General features: G+C 42.7%; 1 long non-coding RNA gene across 1 annotated transcript in view; it reads left to right on the plus strand.

The window, feature by feature from the left end:
* Positions 1 to 17,128, plus strand: part of LOC133158760 (uncharacterized) — a 130,836-nt gene that overhangs the window by 72,427 nt on the left and 41,281 nt on the right. The window contains exon 7 of the long non-coding RNA XR_009715284.1: positions 1,075 to 1,107. This is a non-coding gene — a long non-coding RNA (uncharacterized LOC133158760). The remainder of the gene's footprint in view (positions 1 to 1,074; positions 1,108 to 17,128) is intronic.

Below are 17,128 nucleotides of genomic sequence, written 5' to 3' on the forward strand. Positions count from 1 at the left end.
ATAGGTAAATAATTGTGTACACACACATTTATTTATTTATTGGCATGACATAATAAATATATATATATTTGTTGACATGACATAATAAATACATGACATATTTAAAAAAATAATAATTTCCATGTATATATATATATATTAATTTTTTTTTTTTTTTTTCAATAGCTGGCCGCGAGACATCCAAAATACATCTGCGACCCTCTTCTGGGTCCCACCAGTTGAGAATCTGCACTAGATGACAGTTGAAAAAAAAAACACTCCACTTGCACTTGTGGCCATGCCGCAGGCAAAGATATTAGCATCATGTCATTAGAAATGGAGCCGGACCCTGTGCTCCCTGTGCTCCGTGCCTCCCCTCGGGCCTACACGGATTAGACAGCTTTGTGCAATATGGCCAAACATATGTGTGTGTGTCAGGAGGGGGGGGGGGGCACTGAATACACGTGTGACCTCTCACACGGCAGCCACATTGAGTAATTGTGATTATGATGTTCAACACTCTTCTAGCATCCCCAATTCCATCCCCATGATGCCCTCCTGCCTCCTTTCCTTGCTCTCATTTTCTCAGTGGGGGAGCGCTCGGCTGATAAGTTGTCGCATTAAGTGTAAACTTTTGGCTGATTGCTGGGCTTTTTCCTCCCTCGCCGTGGCTGCGGCCGCAGCCTCTAATAGCTGTCCCCGGGCTCCGCCGCGGGCAATCATGTCACAAATAAACAGGCTGACACAGTCATTTACTCCAATTGTCCCTGCGCTATTCACAAGCCTCCCCTAGTGAACAACAACAATTATTCCAAATGTCAAAGATCCATGCCTTTGGGGCATAGACAAATGCACATTAAAAATCTATTACAGAACACTTTCAAATATACATATAGGCTTCTTTTTAGTTTGATAGTAAAGGATTACAAGCGGGGGGGAGTTTTTCCTGATACTTGTGAGCTCATCGCATCCTTGCAACGAACCTTGTGCTAGCCAGCTAGACAAATAGCTAGCTAGAAAACATTGAAAACAAACAGTACGCAATTTTGTGTTTTGAAATGCTCAATTTTAACACAAAACTATTGTGTCTTGCAGATACGGACTGCTCAAAGAGAACCCAAACGTGGGGTAAGTACGCCGGAATCTCATCAGCGGTGATTTCAAACCATCACGACTCTCCCCGGGGGAGCTCTAAATGGAGCAGATGGTGGATAAATAGCGTCTAAGGGAAGAAAATTAGGGAGTTGCATTGGATTTCCATCAATTACCTGCGCTAATCTATCAATATGGATTAAAACAATGTTATTTGTAATGTCGCTGACAAGTGCCATCAATATATTAATCACAACCGGGCCGCACATCAATCCTCATTTGAAACTTTGAAGGAGGGGGGCTAGTCGCGCAAGTTACGGGAAGCGCTCGTGATGCTAACTCAAAATTCTCTTCACCTTCCTCGATTGTTGGGAAAAAAATGGACGTGCATTTTAAGTGAAGTCTGCAAACAAATTCAGATGCCCTTTGAGTCTCAAACTAAAGAGTCTGCCTCAAAGTCCACCAAACTCTACAAAAGTCTTAATACACTTTTTTTTCCTCCCCGTCGTTATAATTAACATGTGGAGCCAGCCATGATTAAAAAAAAAGCTCCCGGTGTAAATGCAAAATTCAACGGTGAGCCATGACAGTGATGTATTCCACATGGATTATGCTCAGTGGTTTTGAGTCTGGCCATTAATCTACATTATTTATGATACAATAACGGTGGCATGTAAAGAAAAAAAAATACTTCCTGCTTTCAACTCTTTCCAAACATTTGTATCAGTCAGTGGAAGCGCTCGACTTAACTCGTGGGATGTTTTGACGGAGCTCTGAAGCTGAAACAAAAAAGCTTCAAAAGTCACCCGACTGTCATATTTAATTACTATATTGAAATTTGGAAAATGTAGTCAAAAATATAGACTCCAATATTCTTAGTTGAACCCATTGTGTCTGCTATTAAGTGAATTTTATAATAAAAAAAAAAAAATTTTGCACATACTTGTAATTTAAACTAAAATAGTACTGTATTGTACAAAAAATTATAATACTTTAGACATATTTCAAAAGTGTATTCGTTTTGTACGCTTTTTTTTCACAACTCTTGTATTGGATCTCGTTGGATCGTTCAGGTCTACCTAATGTTCATCAATTACACTTTGTCGGAAGCAAAGAGGCGCTAAACACGATATGATGGGGAGGGAAAAAAAAAAAGATTATCTACGGCCGTCAAGAGAATGAACAAATAAATAAGCAGACAAGATAATGTGATAGTTTGCCGCTGAAGTTGACGTTCCGCCTACCTTTTCTTCTTTTGAGAAAGCAACATTAATCTGACGCACCAGTGAAGCTCTGTCTAATGTGAAAATGTAAACCCCCCCCCCCCCTCGCTCCTGCTTCGGCGGGGAAGATGCTTCTATCACGCTAATGATAATAAATGGCAACTAATGGGATGACCAAACATAACAAATGGAAAGTTGTAAAGGTATGGAGGACACATTAAATTTGAAATGACATCCGCAAGTCGGAGCTTTGTCTGCCGCTAAACGGGCGAAATTGATCATCGCCGAGCGTTTGCATTCATGTACATCATGTAGGGGCCATGCAGTAGAATAAGTCGCTGCATTTTTGCATTGTTTTTTTTTTTGTGGTCATTTCAGTTAGGTGATTAATCAAAAGTAAATGCTACACTTCTGGTCATTTGAACCAAATTCACTGAAGTCACTGCGAAATAAGAAAAAAAAAATGGATTAATTAGATTAAATACATCAATAAAAATATAGATATATAATATATAGTACATATTTGATTAGATCAAATAAAGCATTTAATATTTATTTATACATATATTTCTGGTTAATTTATTTAATCTAATATATATATTTATTTTATTTATAACTTGAAATTCTAAGTCAATGTAAGAAGGAGAATTTGGGGGTAAATTTGACTAGTTTAATAAAAACAAAAAGACACTGTGTCGCCAAACAGTGCATTCCCGTGAGGCGCTCATCTCAAGTCACAAAGTGAGCCCAAACTTGCAGAGAATTTGCAATCTCTCATGCGTTTGTCATTGAGAGGAACTACATTTGTCTTAATGATCGTGCTCCTTGAACTGAGTTTGCTTGCAAAATAATCGATATCCGAGTCGCCAGTGGGGGCAATACCCGAGAACGAGTGCGTGTTGGAGCGTGCGGAGACGCCGTGTCACCGCGTTGGCCTTGTAGATGTAACAATGCTTGTAGAGTTTGGCCCTGAGCATCTAAACACGCTCTCAATCACTGCTGCAATCTTCCTATAGGCCACACTTGAGTGCCAGTGCAGCTTAGATACAGACTCAATTTGTATGTTGTTTCTCGTCGCGGGACACGGGAGGGAGGGAGGTGGCGAGGGGGGGGGGGGGGGGGGGGAGAAAGGATCGATCTCTCGTCTCCCGGTCCAGTGGGTCCCGACTTATCTATTTTTGGGAGGATTTATAAAACGCATGTCACTGCATGCAAACAATAGACACGCTTGTATGAGAAGAGAATTGTTGTTATCGTGTGATTGTAGTGTGTATTGCGACACTTTGCAATCGTTTTTTGTGGCGTTGGTGGAACTCATAATATAGTATCTAAGATAATATGTAATGAGAAGAGCCGCTTTGATTGGCTGGAAATCAAGTCGGCTGTGTTCACTCCCACGACGGCGCAAATGCCCTTTTCTCATATCACACTTTCCCGTCGTTGTTTTTCAAATCGGACATATTCAGACTTTTTGAGAAGCCGCAAGAGGCGCCCGGTCCGGTTTGGCCCCCTCTGTGACCAGAGAGGATGTGATGAACGACTTCCACGCTCATCCCTGTCAGCGCTGGCGAGGGAAGCGAAGGGGGCGCGTGTGGGTGGTCGGAGGGCTCCGTGCTGGGGTTGAACGGTAGCAGAGCGGCCCTCCTGGCGTCAGCTACATCATCCTAACAACATTATTCTTTTCATGCGGCTTGTCGATAGAGGCACCCGCCATGATTGGCGTGGAGATCCGCTCAGGTTAATTGGAAGCCTGAACTGTGTAACGGCGCGGGAAGCTGAGCCGACATTGCCAACACCCCCCTCCCCACCCTCACCCCGCTCCTTGTAATAACACAGGAGGCCTGTGTGTCAGTGTATCGATTACATCTTAGGTTCACGGCGCCCGTATGGGAATGAAATATCAGATGACAGGTTATGGATGTGGCCTTCAATGGGCCCGTAGGAGCGGAGATGGGCCACTTGTACGGCAGGAAGGGGCCTTAAATGAAAATGATCAAACACATCATTGAGAGCCCACTGGCTGGATTACAAGTCAAATGTCATTTATCAATGGAAATGCATTGAGGGTCTGATCATTTTAGACAATTTCTTTCCCTGGAACAAAAAATACTTTATGTGGATTTGAATTCAATTTATTCCTTGTTGCATAACCAATAGCTAAGGTCAATTAATTTAAAAAAAAATGAGAAAAAACCCCTGTATGTATTGCAACATACATTGACTATTTAAACAAACACACCTCAGGTGCTAGTCTGCTAGCTTAAGGCTAATGCTTACATGGGCAATTATTAACATTTAGTATGTTGCAGCTAAACAATGTGCAGCAACACATGTAGACAGACAATACAACTGACTATTACAGTCATCCAATGTCATTCACCAAACATGAACACACACAGCCTTGTCCTGACTTCCTCCGGTAGTTTGTCAGTCCCCCCCCCCTCCAACACACACCGACTTTTCCCCTCTTGATCAAGGGTCCGTGGCTGCATTAGACGCGCAAGACACTTGATAGCCTTTATAGGATGTAACCAAACACAGTGCACCGCTCTCTCCCTCTTTGCCTTGTCATCCAGTGGAGCGGCCCACCCTGACATTAACAAGACGAAATGAATGACAGTGCTAATATGAAGCAAGACAGGAGGGGGGGGGGGGGGGTACCATTACGGGACATTTATTAAAACAGTGAACATTCAATCATTTTACCCCTCTGAAATGCAGTTGAAATAAAAATCAGCCTCGATTTGAATTTGATTAAAACCCATTAAAATAAACGATTGCTTGAAAAACTTTAACTCACTTCCAACCTTTGGGCTTATGTTGCAAAAGTAACACACCCACCCACCGACAAGTCTTGTAAAAATATTCCTCATACATTCTTACGAGGCTGACCAAGGTTGTAAAGGCCTGAGCGCCATAACTCAGAGATTGTGCTTATTAGGTCGGAGGTAATTACAAACACAAAGTGACATTTTACAGGGGATGTTTTGCATAACGTGAGTTATTGCTCCTGTAAACCGGTGCAGAGGCGCAGAACCTCGACTTAAACTAAAAGGAACTTTCGGGAAGATAAATAAACAAAATTGAAAATTGTTGCTTATACTGAGAAGAAGAAAGTAGTTGTACTCCCGGCGTAACACATACCCAAAGTAAGACAGGGACACAAATAAGAGTATTTGGACATGATTGACTGGCCCCCCCCACCCCACCCTGAGCTCCCCACAGGCTCCTGCCGCCTTAGGTCCAGATTGTGCCACTGGGCCGGTACCGGACCGGAGGTGGGCAATGGAGCACCAATCCATCTCCCGCAGGAGCTTGCTGACGGGAGCATCGGTTGCCCACTCCTCGGCTGCGAGCACACTCAGGAAGATGGATTGGTTGGCCGACTCTCCAAAGGAGGCAAAGCATGCCGTTAAGAGGCTGTGCATCACTTGGCTGCTCATATGCAAAGTTTGATGAAAGAGGTTTTTCTGGGAGCCATGAATTAGGGCTGAGTGGTGAAATTACATTTGGGGGGTAAAAAAGGCCTTGTGAGCTTTGGGAGTTGCTTTGTTTCTTCAGAGTACAGATGCTAAGGCAACAAGACTTTATTCCTATTTTTAGAATGATCTTAAATCATCTTTTCCCATTGAAATGAATGTAAATGCCATTAATCCGTTTAGCCACTGCGGAAAAAGTATTTTTTTAAATATTTGTACTTTATAAAATAGAATGTAAAGAATGATTTTGGCGTATGTAATTTGGCCACTAGGGGCAGTATTTTACATTCATGCAGACACAAACAAAGATGAGTTTCACTACTACTGTAAAGGTAACACATAAAGATAACCGGACCGTCGTCCTAAATAAGGACAGCAAACTTTTGGAATAGAAGATAAAGAATATAGGCCTGTGGACATTTTAATTAAAGGCATTTTCATTTAAATAGTTAGTTTATTTCATTTGCAAGAAAATTGAGTTAAGGTACCCTTCAAATAAGTAAAAAAAAATTGTCTCTACTCTGACATTTGTCATTTGTAGAATAGTTGACGAAGCCATACCGTGGACTAATGCAGCATTGTATACAAATGTAACAGCTATTTAGTTGTCTCAGTTGGAGTCATGATCCATCATTGCACATCTAACAGTCTGGACAGAAGAGGAACATGAACAACAAAAGCCCCCTCCTCACAAGAAAGAAAAAAAAAAGAGATCGAATACATCTTGTGGAAAAATGGTCTCTTCTTCAAATTGGCCACCACTTTAACCTGACACTAAAGATTTCGCCTCCTCCTCCTCGTGGCCCAAACCCAAAACGGCAGCACGAACGCTGACAAATTTGACAAAGGGAATTTGCTCAAAAAACACAGCCTCTATTTAGTCGGCCAAGCGGCAAATATGTCGGATGATATGGTTTATTAGGCAATCCATTTTTCCCACAATAGCGAGGCCATCTGCAAAGGTTAGCGCGCATAAGGTTGGTATGGCAAATTCTATCTAATCTTCCCGCCAATGGGGCCCCGCAAGCCGCTGGAAGCCCGTGGCACATTTTTCATGTACGTATGATTTGGAATGCAAATAGAATAGCTGATGAAAGGGGTGACCTTCTAAGTGCGGAGCAGTGGGGGCTTTGCGGAATATGCAGAGGCAGAATGAAAGAGAAAAGAATGACTTACCGCCGCTGCCACTTGAGCCTTCGTTGTAATATACGAGGGCGGCTCAGATACAAGTGAACCCGGCCTCCAGAACACGGGAGGCTAATCTCGGAGGAACGGCGTGCCGGCTGCAGAAATAAAGTAGATGGCTTGCAAGATGAGGTGCAATAAGCAATAATGTGTATAAATTGTACCTTAAAGACATTGAAAAGTGAATTCAGCAATCCGTTTCGAAACATGTTTGAAGTTCATTTCTGAAAATGCCTGAAATCATTTGAAAATATTTGCCAATAATTGGACTTGTTTTTAATGTACATCTACCACAGAGTAAATTAAAGAGGACGTGTTAGGCTGTAACACTCGCTGGTCTAGCTAGCTATTTTTTAGCTAGCTGTTTAACTATCTAGTGTTATTGTTATGAAGTTCTTGTTATTAATAATGATAAGCCATATTCGTTGTATTTGCCATGAGCAAACTAAAGAAAATTGGACTCAAAGGCAGAAATTTTATTATTCTTCCCGCCAGCTTTAGCACTAGCATTAGGGCTAATGTTAATGGTTGATGTTGTGTGAAATTCTTGTGGATTTGCTCTGAGTGGGAAAAAAACAACAAAGTTGCTGGCTTGCAAAATGAGATGCCTTAAAGCAAAAATAAGAAGTTATTGTACCTTAAAACAAACTGGTTTTGATGCTACGCTGACTTGTAATGAGTACAACATGACTGGTTTGTCTTGCTGGTTCGCGTTAGCATGGAAGCTAATGTAAGATTTTATAATTGTAGTTTGTATGTGTTGTATTTATCACGGGAAAAAAAATAGATAGATTTACTGCTGTGGTGTATTTGTATTTGTGATTATTTATTTTATTTATTTACTGCAGCAGCGGCCCATTTAAAGCTGTCGCAAATTTTGGTTTGGAACTCGAGCAATACATTGACATTACAAAAAACATCCGATTTAACCTAACACTTCACTAAGAGTGAAAATTGCACAAAAATAGTGTCTCTGCAATTACAACAACTACTTCAACTCCCATATTGTTTCACTTTTCAGAGAACCTTGAAGGACACTAAAGTTGATTTATGGAGCCCACGTGTTATAAATACCTGAAATGTTTAAAGCTTCAATGGCATTTCCACTTGATGAATGTTTAAGACAAACTGCAAATGAGAGTCGAAAAGTAGATATTCCGGCATCCATAAGCGAAGACTATACGTCAATAGTGAAGTGCGGGGACTCCTTTGTCATAGCTTGTGCAAAGCTTGAACACATAGACAAATGGGCGAGGTGCGCTATGGTCATTCAGCCGTGCATGTCTCATCTGTAGCCAGCTTTGCCAGAGTAGTCATCTTCATTCCCTTTGTCCTTACAGCGCGAGGTAATCTATCAGGCTCCAGACGTGCTGGAAAGTCCGACTGACTCTCCCATTTGAATTGAGAACCCAGTTTGCGCTTTACGTGGGGTCCCAGTTAGGCCCCGGCTGCAATTGAGAGTGAGTGAGCTGTCCTTGATTCATATTACTGTCCCGGTATGATTGAGCTTCTCTGGTATCGCCACAGAGTGGGGAGAAAATTGAGCACTTGACTTTGCGTGGCTAGAAATCCCAGTCCTGCATCTATGCATTTGCTCAGGGTTTTTTTTTTTTTTCCGCAAGACATGCTTCAGCTCTTTATGTTGCGCTTGATCGGACCCAAGCGGCTGGGTGTTTACAAGCCGACGTTTAGCACTATGTTCTTCGGCAGTCAGGAACCTGGTCTTGTCTAAGAAACAGCCAAAAAGCTGATCTTTTTTTTTAATGTTAATCAAAGGCACTGTGCTGTAGGGGTGTGTACACTTTTTCAATTCGCTCTATTTGCTTGCAAGTATTATTGTGTGATTTGTTTGTGTGTCTTGATGCTCCGTATGCGTCAAAGCATTTTTTGAAGGTTTATAATTACTGTAACATCTATGCTAATCGCAATTAGCTCGTATATAGCGTTTTTTTCATTTTAGGTTAGCATTAATCTAGCAGACTTACGTTTGAAAAAAAATGATAGGTTGGTCGAATATTTTCATGTTTAGATGTAAAATTTCAAAGAGCCCTATTACTTTTAAGTGTTGATATAATAACTCCAGCAACATTCATAAATAGAATATAACAACCAAACAAACAGCATGTCAAATGTTCAACGTTAGCTAACTTGTAATAGCCCAACACGATCACTAATGAAATCGTAACCCTTTATTAAAATGTGACCTGCTACTGCAAATCTTCGATCAGTTCAATCAATAGAGATCTTGTCCGCCTTTATTTCATCCAGTTCCTTCCTCTTGGGGCGGGGAATGTAGTACTCATCAGCTGACTGACCACCCCGCCACCCCCACCCTTTACCTGACCAAGTTGGGGCCTTTAGCCACGATTGTATCGAGGGAGTCGATTATGAAGCATGACTGTCGTTCCGGCAAATATTGACATGGCAACAACAACACCCACACAAATATGCACAAAGTCATGTATGGCTTCAAGATGACTTCATACAGATACACGGACTTACAGAGCGTAAAATCCTGATCGATGGCGGCTCATCGGCATTTTTGTATGAGCGTAGCTTTGATTTACATAATGGCGAGGAGGTTAATCCTCCATTTTTCATTCCAGTGCAACTGAGATCATATCGGGAAAAATCAATTGTGTATTGTTTCGTTCCCATACGTTTTAAACACATTCAAAGTTAAAACAAAGCAGCCATTCTCAATTTATTGCTCGCACCGTTCTCCAAAAAGGATTTATATTTATTTCTTACTCTTTGGAATTTTTGGAATTAAACATCAAATTGTCAAAGCAGGCCAAAATTTCAGTTAACTGAAGTCGAGCTTAGCTTAATGCTAACATACAATGCGAAACGTTGCAGACGGGCTAACAGAGATTAGCAGGTTTTTGTGACGTTAATAAAAATGGACCAAGTAATCTTTCAAAAGTTTGCTCACCATTAATGTGATTTATCAACTGGACACCTCAAAAAAAAAAGAAGAGAGGGAGCTCATGACAGGAGTGCCGGCAACAAATCCCGTTTGCAAGTTATTATTTATTTCCCGCAAAGTTTGTCAAACTCACTTTGATAACCCCCCCCCCAAGAACCCGACTCCCACCCCTTCCACGAGTTCCCTCTTGTGGCCCGTTCCCGCACATGCTCCCCCACATAATTTATGACTGCCTCTGGTCCTGATGACAGATTATTAAAAGTAGAATTAGTTTTGTGCCGGGGATTTTTCCTGTGGGAATTGGGAAGGCAGGGCTCTCTGTGGAAGGTCTCTGACGAGGTCTCCATTACTAATAGAGGCAGACTTTTTTTTAACACACACACCCTTCCCCCGTGTGATGGCAAAGCGAGAAGACTAATGATTTGAATTTACTGTGGCAGGCGTCACGTGCTGTGAAAGGCAGCATTGGAGTAGAGGAGAGGTTAAGTTCTTCCCCGTGGAGAGGTTTATTGGATTGTTTAGCACCAGAAGGATAATGTTTTTGTCATCGACTGCTGCTGCCGCTGCTACTACACGGACGCCTGGAAGCAAATCGGCCGCCGCGTGTGAAGTATGGTCAACATTGTGACATCACGCGGAGAGAGGGAGATAGAGTGACCCGCCGCTGTGTGGGAGTTCTTGGTCCAGCTGTATCGGCACTTTTTAAATTTTGGATGTATTTTTACAATACACGATTTAAGACAGGCTAAATTTAGCGTCGCGTGCACAAAGCTGGAAGAATGGTATACCGGTTATAATAATCAACCTGTTTTTTTATTAAGTATATTGAAAATGTTGCTTACAAGCAAAAGTGTACCCAAAAATAAAAGAGGCAGATAATAAATACTCTTCCTCAAAGAATATTTAAAAAAAAATACTACCTGTTTACATTAAATAACATTTTCCACTAATAAGTGAACAAAACAAAAATGCACGGGGGACGGGGGCAGAAATAAGCGGAAGAATTAGTACGATGCCACTTCTCTGCAGACTGGATAAAAAAAAAATGAAGCGGGCCTTATATTTACTTTGCCCACCCTTGCTGTAGATTATCACTACAAGTAGGCGGGACTGTTCCGTAGCCCCCCTTTGACAAGAGCCCGTTTATTTCTGTATTTCTCAAGTCGCCTCCAACTCTCTGATTCTCTCCCCTCAGCAACTCTTCTCGTTCCTCCTCCTCCTCCTCCTCGGCTGCCACAAAAAAAAGAGTAGGCTTTCAATTCTCCCCCCTGTTCACCTGATGGCCGTTTGGAGCCTGTTCCCCCAGCGTGTGTCTGCAGCCTGGGAAGCAGAGGGGAGTCTCAGCACAGCTGAGAGGCTCGGCTTAATCTTATGCATCATTAAGCACTCAGCGGCACACCGCAGCTCCTCATATACATCATCCACGCTTAATAAACATAATGATGACATAAGATGTAATTCCAGATGAATTTTCATTTTATAGGGAAATGGAGAATTCCTGTAGTATGAGAGGAGGGAGGGCCGAAAAGGACAGGAAAGACGAAAAGAGGCGAGTGAGAGAGAAAAAGTAAATTATCTGGGAAGTACAGAATAAATGATGTTTTTTCTCCGCAAGATGGATGGCGGCTTTCTGGGGACACTTGAAGTGGGAGGGAAGGAGGGGGGTGAGAAAGGTGAGGGGGCAGAGGGCCGCCGTGGCACCGGAGGGGGACAAAGGGGTCGGCGAAGAGAGAGAAAAATGTTGGTCATTCCGAGTGTTTTAATCGCCGGGCTTGATGGACAGGCTGAGAGGACCTGAAATGCGGCCATCCATTACGAACGGGCCGGCTAGAAGGGCTGAGAGGAGGCTCGAGTTTCGGCGCGAGGAGGATAAGGAGGAGCAAGGGGTTCCTAGGCGGCGGCGGGAAATGGGATTCTGATGGAAGTGGGAGAGCAAGGCCACTGTACACAGTCGAGGCCAATGAGGGCGATAGCAAAGAGGCGTGTTGGGTAAGGCAGCAGGACGAGAAACCCGAATAGCTCGCGTGACGGCAGGGTTGTTTTCCGTACCGCAGACGGGCTCCAGGCAAGAAGCCCTCAATAACAGAAAACTGGGTGATGGGCAACGTATCCTAATCAAGATCAGGAACACCCCTGTATTTATTGACGTTGTTTACCGTTATGATTTAGCATTAGCATTAAGCTAGTGGACTTAAAGACTTGTTTGTGCTTGCAATTTCTACCAAGCTATCTAGCTAGCTGTATCTAAGTTCTCTAATATATATAAGGGATGGGTTAAATTCAGAGGACAAATTTCACCGCACCCAGATGTGTGTGTGTGACGATCATCGGGACGTCAACTTTTAACTTTAACATGTTTTAATGCGCTTTTACAGTTTGGCTGCTCTACAGGCAGCATCTATAAAACGAACCAGCCCCCCCAAAAAAAGATTGTGTCAGGAGAAAATAGATCGTCATAATAGGATTTGGAAATGATCCAAATATAACATATCTCCCCTCTCTCTCTCCTATCAGCGATTCCTGGCACAGATGAGATAAAAACCTTAAATCTACAACGGTGTCATTATATTTGAGGAATGGAAAGAAAAAGTTTCAATTCCACATGTTTACCACTGAATAGGTAATTCTCTTTTCTATTTGTATTCCAAACACCATTGGGAAATAAGAAACTACTCAGCTATTGCTGGTTTGTTGGTGGGGTGCATGCTTCCAGCTGGACCCCATCCCAGACTGCCATGCATGCGTAATGTGGCCAGCCCGGGCTGCCAAAATTAGAATTCATGCTGTATATTGAACAAACAAACAATGACACAAGCAGACCTTATGCGTGAAAAGAAGGTTCAAATGAGTCAACAACGTAAACACGGCTTTAAACTGAAGCTGCAAGAAGAAATGATTATTTTCATTCTCATTGTAAAACGGCGAAGGGACGGTCGAGCCGAGACAATATATTTTAGCCACAACGCTAATGTTAACACGGTACCACTAGATGGCGTCCCGCTATTTTGTTTGACGCCGTAAATTCGAAAGAAGTATAAAAACAGGAAGTATTTCAGACAAGCTTCGTTTTTTCATTTTAAATATGACATCCTCTTTAGTCCTGTTTTTGACGCCTACAGAAAATGATCAAAATACGTTTAAATAAAAATAGGGTATTCAAAATAGATCCAATCGAGTATCCGATCTGGAACCTTACTCCGATAGAGGGGATGCAAGTTTCCAAATATGCCAAATATTGCTATTCACGTCCACACACTTTCATAGCAGAGATGTGATCCACGGGTAAACGAGTACAGCCCAAACTGGTGCCGTGCAGCAGGGGAACCGTCTGAAGCAGCCCACCAGCTCGCCTCTGGTGGCCTGTGCTGCACAAAGGCATTTCTGGATTCAAACCTCAGCATGTTCAAGGCCAGTGGAGCGCGCCCAGCACTATGCCAAGCCTAGATGGGTGCCAAGGGTGCCACTAACCAGAGCCTCATCCCCTGCACTCTGTCGTCTCGCGGCCAACGCAAAATGCTGCAGTATAACATAAAAGGCTGCAAAGAACAAAAAGCTCACAAACAAGACGGGGTGGGGGGGTCGGGGGGTTAGGGTTAGGGTTAGATTCATTTCCTTTTTGAGCCTTCATATGTTTTGAATGACTAGTGAAGTGCGCGCGGAACCAGCACACGTCCGTCTCATGACACGCGACCCTCCCATTGTCCGAGCGGGGTAGAACCTTCCAGAGATAATGTTCTCATAATTGATGCGCGCACTGTTTGTGTTGTTTCTTTCTGGTACTTTTCCCTCCGCCGCGCTCGGCTCCTGGCACTGAGCACAGATTACATCTTGTTTCCCCAACTACTAAAAGTGTCAGAGGCTGTCTTGCCTTTGCTTTTATATCATGTTATTAATGGCAGCCAGCACACAGACACCCCCCCCCCCCTCGTCTTTTTTTCTTTTCTTTTTTTTTCTCACAGGGAGTGTTTGCTTGCTTTTGCTGCTGGTGTCTAATTAAAAGATCTCTGCTTACAGGAGCAGAGAACGACTTAGATGGAAAGCAATAATTGCAAATGTTATTAATGCCGGCTTGTAGAGAGATGATATGAGTTTGGAAGTGCGGATGGTGGAAGAAGAGGTAACATTTAACCTCGCAGCTCGTAACATCGATTGTAGGTTGAAGAAAATACACGGAGACAAATAAGAGTGTTTGTAAATTAAAAATGAACAGAAACCTACTGCAGAGAAAATTCGAAACAAACAGTATTGTAAAAACAATTCCCCAAATAGTTAAAAAAAAAAAATAAATTGAGAGTAAACTGCAGTCATTTTTCAAGTTTGTATTTTTGAATTTTTCATAAACCAGGTCATTCAAAAACTATCTACCCATTTAAAAAAAATCTCAAAATTCTAACGTATGACCCAAGAGCTCAAACCTTTCTCGCTGTCGTATTTCCCAACGAATCGCAGCGTCACGTATTCACGCCGACCAGAGAGTGTGACCTTGCAGATCGTGGTGGAGGCCGGGCCGGGCCGGGCCCTCCCTGCCGCAGCACTGTCTTAACCCGAAGAATTATGTGCTCAGATAATTAGCTCTTATAGGTACACTCTCCATTTCTCCACTCCACTGAGCACATCATCTTCCTCGCCTCTTTATTGTTTGCTTTGCTTTGTCAGATCGATGTCTTGCTACTGCGTAACCAGCACTCGGATGTGGGCCCGCATAAATCACAACAAGGTTTCTGTCGCTCGGGAGAGCGCCGGGGCTACGCGTACACGCAACGCACACACTCGTAAACAAGAGGGAAGGCTACTTTGTGACACCGGCTTTCGGCGTGTTCTTTTTGTCAATCTGAGAAAAGACTGCAACATTTATTTTGCTCAGTTAACACATCTGTTTTCCCCCTCTGTTGCGTTAGCGCTTTGCCATTACGTTGTGTTTGAGAGACACTTTTGTTTACGGCCTAGCCGGCATCAGTTTTTTGAGGCCAATACCAAATAGAATTGCGATAAACGATTCATCGGATAATTAGTTTTAAAAATATATGATGACTCGAATGATCTCTTTTCATCCTGTAAAGCTTACAATGGCAAATTGTGAGATACAGGTGGATTATTTCAATCTTATACAATACATAAAGATTGGAAAAAAATTGGAAAAAATTCTGTCCTTTTTTTCCGATTTTATTTTATCTTGTTTGAATATAATTATCATTGTTGTATGTTGAAATTTGTTTGTGTGTGTGAGGGGGGGCAAAACCAGTTGGATTTAGGTTCACATGATTGACTTTGTCTTGGTGACTTTGTCTATAAAATACAAAGGAAAAAAAAAAAGTACATTCCAGTGAACACTTCATTTGGGCTCGAGTTGTATCACCAAAAATATTACGGTAATACAATTTTGAATTTAGTCGTGATAAAATTCTACGCCAATGGTAGAGGTGGCAAGTCATTGGCTAAAGGTGACGGCTGCACACGAACGCATTTGAACCAATTTGAAATCCATATTCTGCTAAGCATCCATTCTACCGCATAAGCCCGCCATCAGGGGTGTGATCGACGCACACGAGGGTGACACACAGTCAGACTTAGCGCTAAGCTCTTTCCAAAAAAAAAAAAAAATAAAAGCACACGCAGCCTTGATTATGGTGCATGAAATGAGGCAGAAACACAATCGCGTGCGTGAGGACCTGCAGGCTTGGATCAGTATCCCATGTCTGCGTGTGCGCTAATGTCACCCTTAACAGCAAGCTAAACACTGCAGGTTCGCACACATTAGCCATGCCTGCTAAAGCACTCATTTACCACGCAGGCCTCTTCGTGGCGCACAACGACGGGCCCCGACACGCCGTTCTATTAGAGGGCATCCTCCATAGAGCAATGCTCAGCCAATCGTGTCTTCTCCCGAGTCGGACCCACGCGGAGAATATGGCTTGTATATTACGCTTTACAATATGTGTGCCGCGCTCAGAAGCATCATGGCCGACGCCGTTTGTGAATTTGGCACCTGGACCTGAATCGCAATTATAGAAAGCAGTCGAACACAAACATCATTTAGACCAAATGAAAAGCATTTGCTTGCCGCTCGCTCGTTAGCCGTCGCGTTGGCTGTACGCATGATAATCCCCGTAACAATGACCCACTTGACCCGGCCCTGTGAAAAATAACAACCAAATGTCTCTTTCCTTTCTTTCGGCCTATTTTTTTTTTTTTTAAACGTGGTCTGCACACTAATAGGATGTTTGTGCTGAAAAGGAATTTGTTTATGCCCGGCAGCTCATTACATGCTGCTCTCTAATTGATTTGGATGACCAACACATAAAAATAATGAATTGGAGTCATTGTGTTTGATGAATTGTCTCCTTCCCATTAAGACTGTTTGACTCAATGCGGTCTTCTGTTAGCGTAAACGCAATTGATTGACAGTGCTGCGTGGATGTGCGTTTTGTTACCTCAGCCAAGGCTGGAACGTTCTGGTTAAAGCCTTTTGGTAAGAATTTCCACAATTGTCACAAGTGGAAATGTTGTGGTTAACCATATTAAACCTCATTAAAACACAATTTAAGTGCTCATTAGCACCTATTTTGTCTCAATGAAGAGGTCAAGTGTGCTTGCTTCAAGCTGTTATTTGTCAGTCAAGCTGACGCATTCAACAAAACAGAATGAAAAATGGGACAGGTATATTTAAACACCAAAATGTTCGACAAAACCATATCATTTTATCGAATGAAAGTGTGCTAGCTAGATGCTATCATACAGTATAAATGTTATGCTCATTTAGCTTAGTGGATTTGTTTTTTTTGGAACCTTTCCTCCATTATTTGCTATTTTGATGTTCTATCTGTGTGGCATTATCTTGCAGAAGAACTGAAGTGATTTGGGGATACAGACAGTTAGCATTAGTGTTTCGAAAACACGGTCATTACTGACATCAATCACGTGCGCTATATTGCGACACGTTTCCTTAATGTACCATTTTAAATGCAAAGCGCGTCGGACATACGCGGCGGCCGCCGGCCTCTCGCCGTGTTGCTTTACCTCAGCCGGCCGCTTGTGAAATGTATGTGAGGCGAGCTTGGCAGTCACCAGGCGAAGGATGCATTGTCTTGTCTTTAGCTGTCATTAGGCGGAGTCTGGGGGAGCGAGAGGGAGGGATGATGTGCAAGCAGTATGGGGTCGGCGAGGAAGTATTTATGACCCTGTAGGAAAGTCATTGGACTGCGGAGATCGCGGGGAGATAATGGGAGGGAATGGGATGCAGC

Source organism: Syngnathus typhle, linkage group LG8 (assembly GCF_033458585.1).
Source record: "Syngnathus typhle isolate RoL2023-S1 ecotype Sweden linkage group LG8, RoL_Styp_1.0, whole genome shotgun sequence".
NCBI classification, from domain to species: domain Eukaryota; kingdom Metazoa; phylum Chordata; class Actinopteri; order Syngnathiformes; family Syngnathidae; genus Syngnathus; species Syngnathus typhle.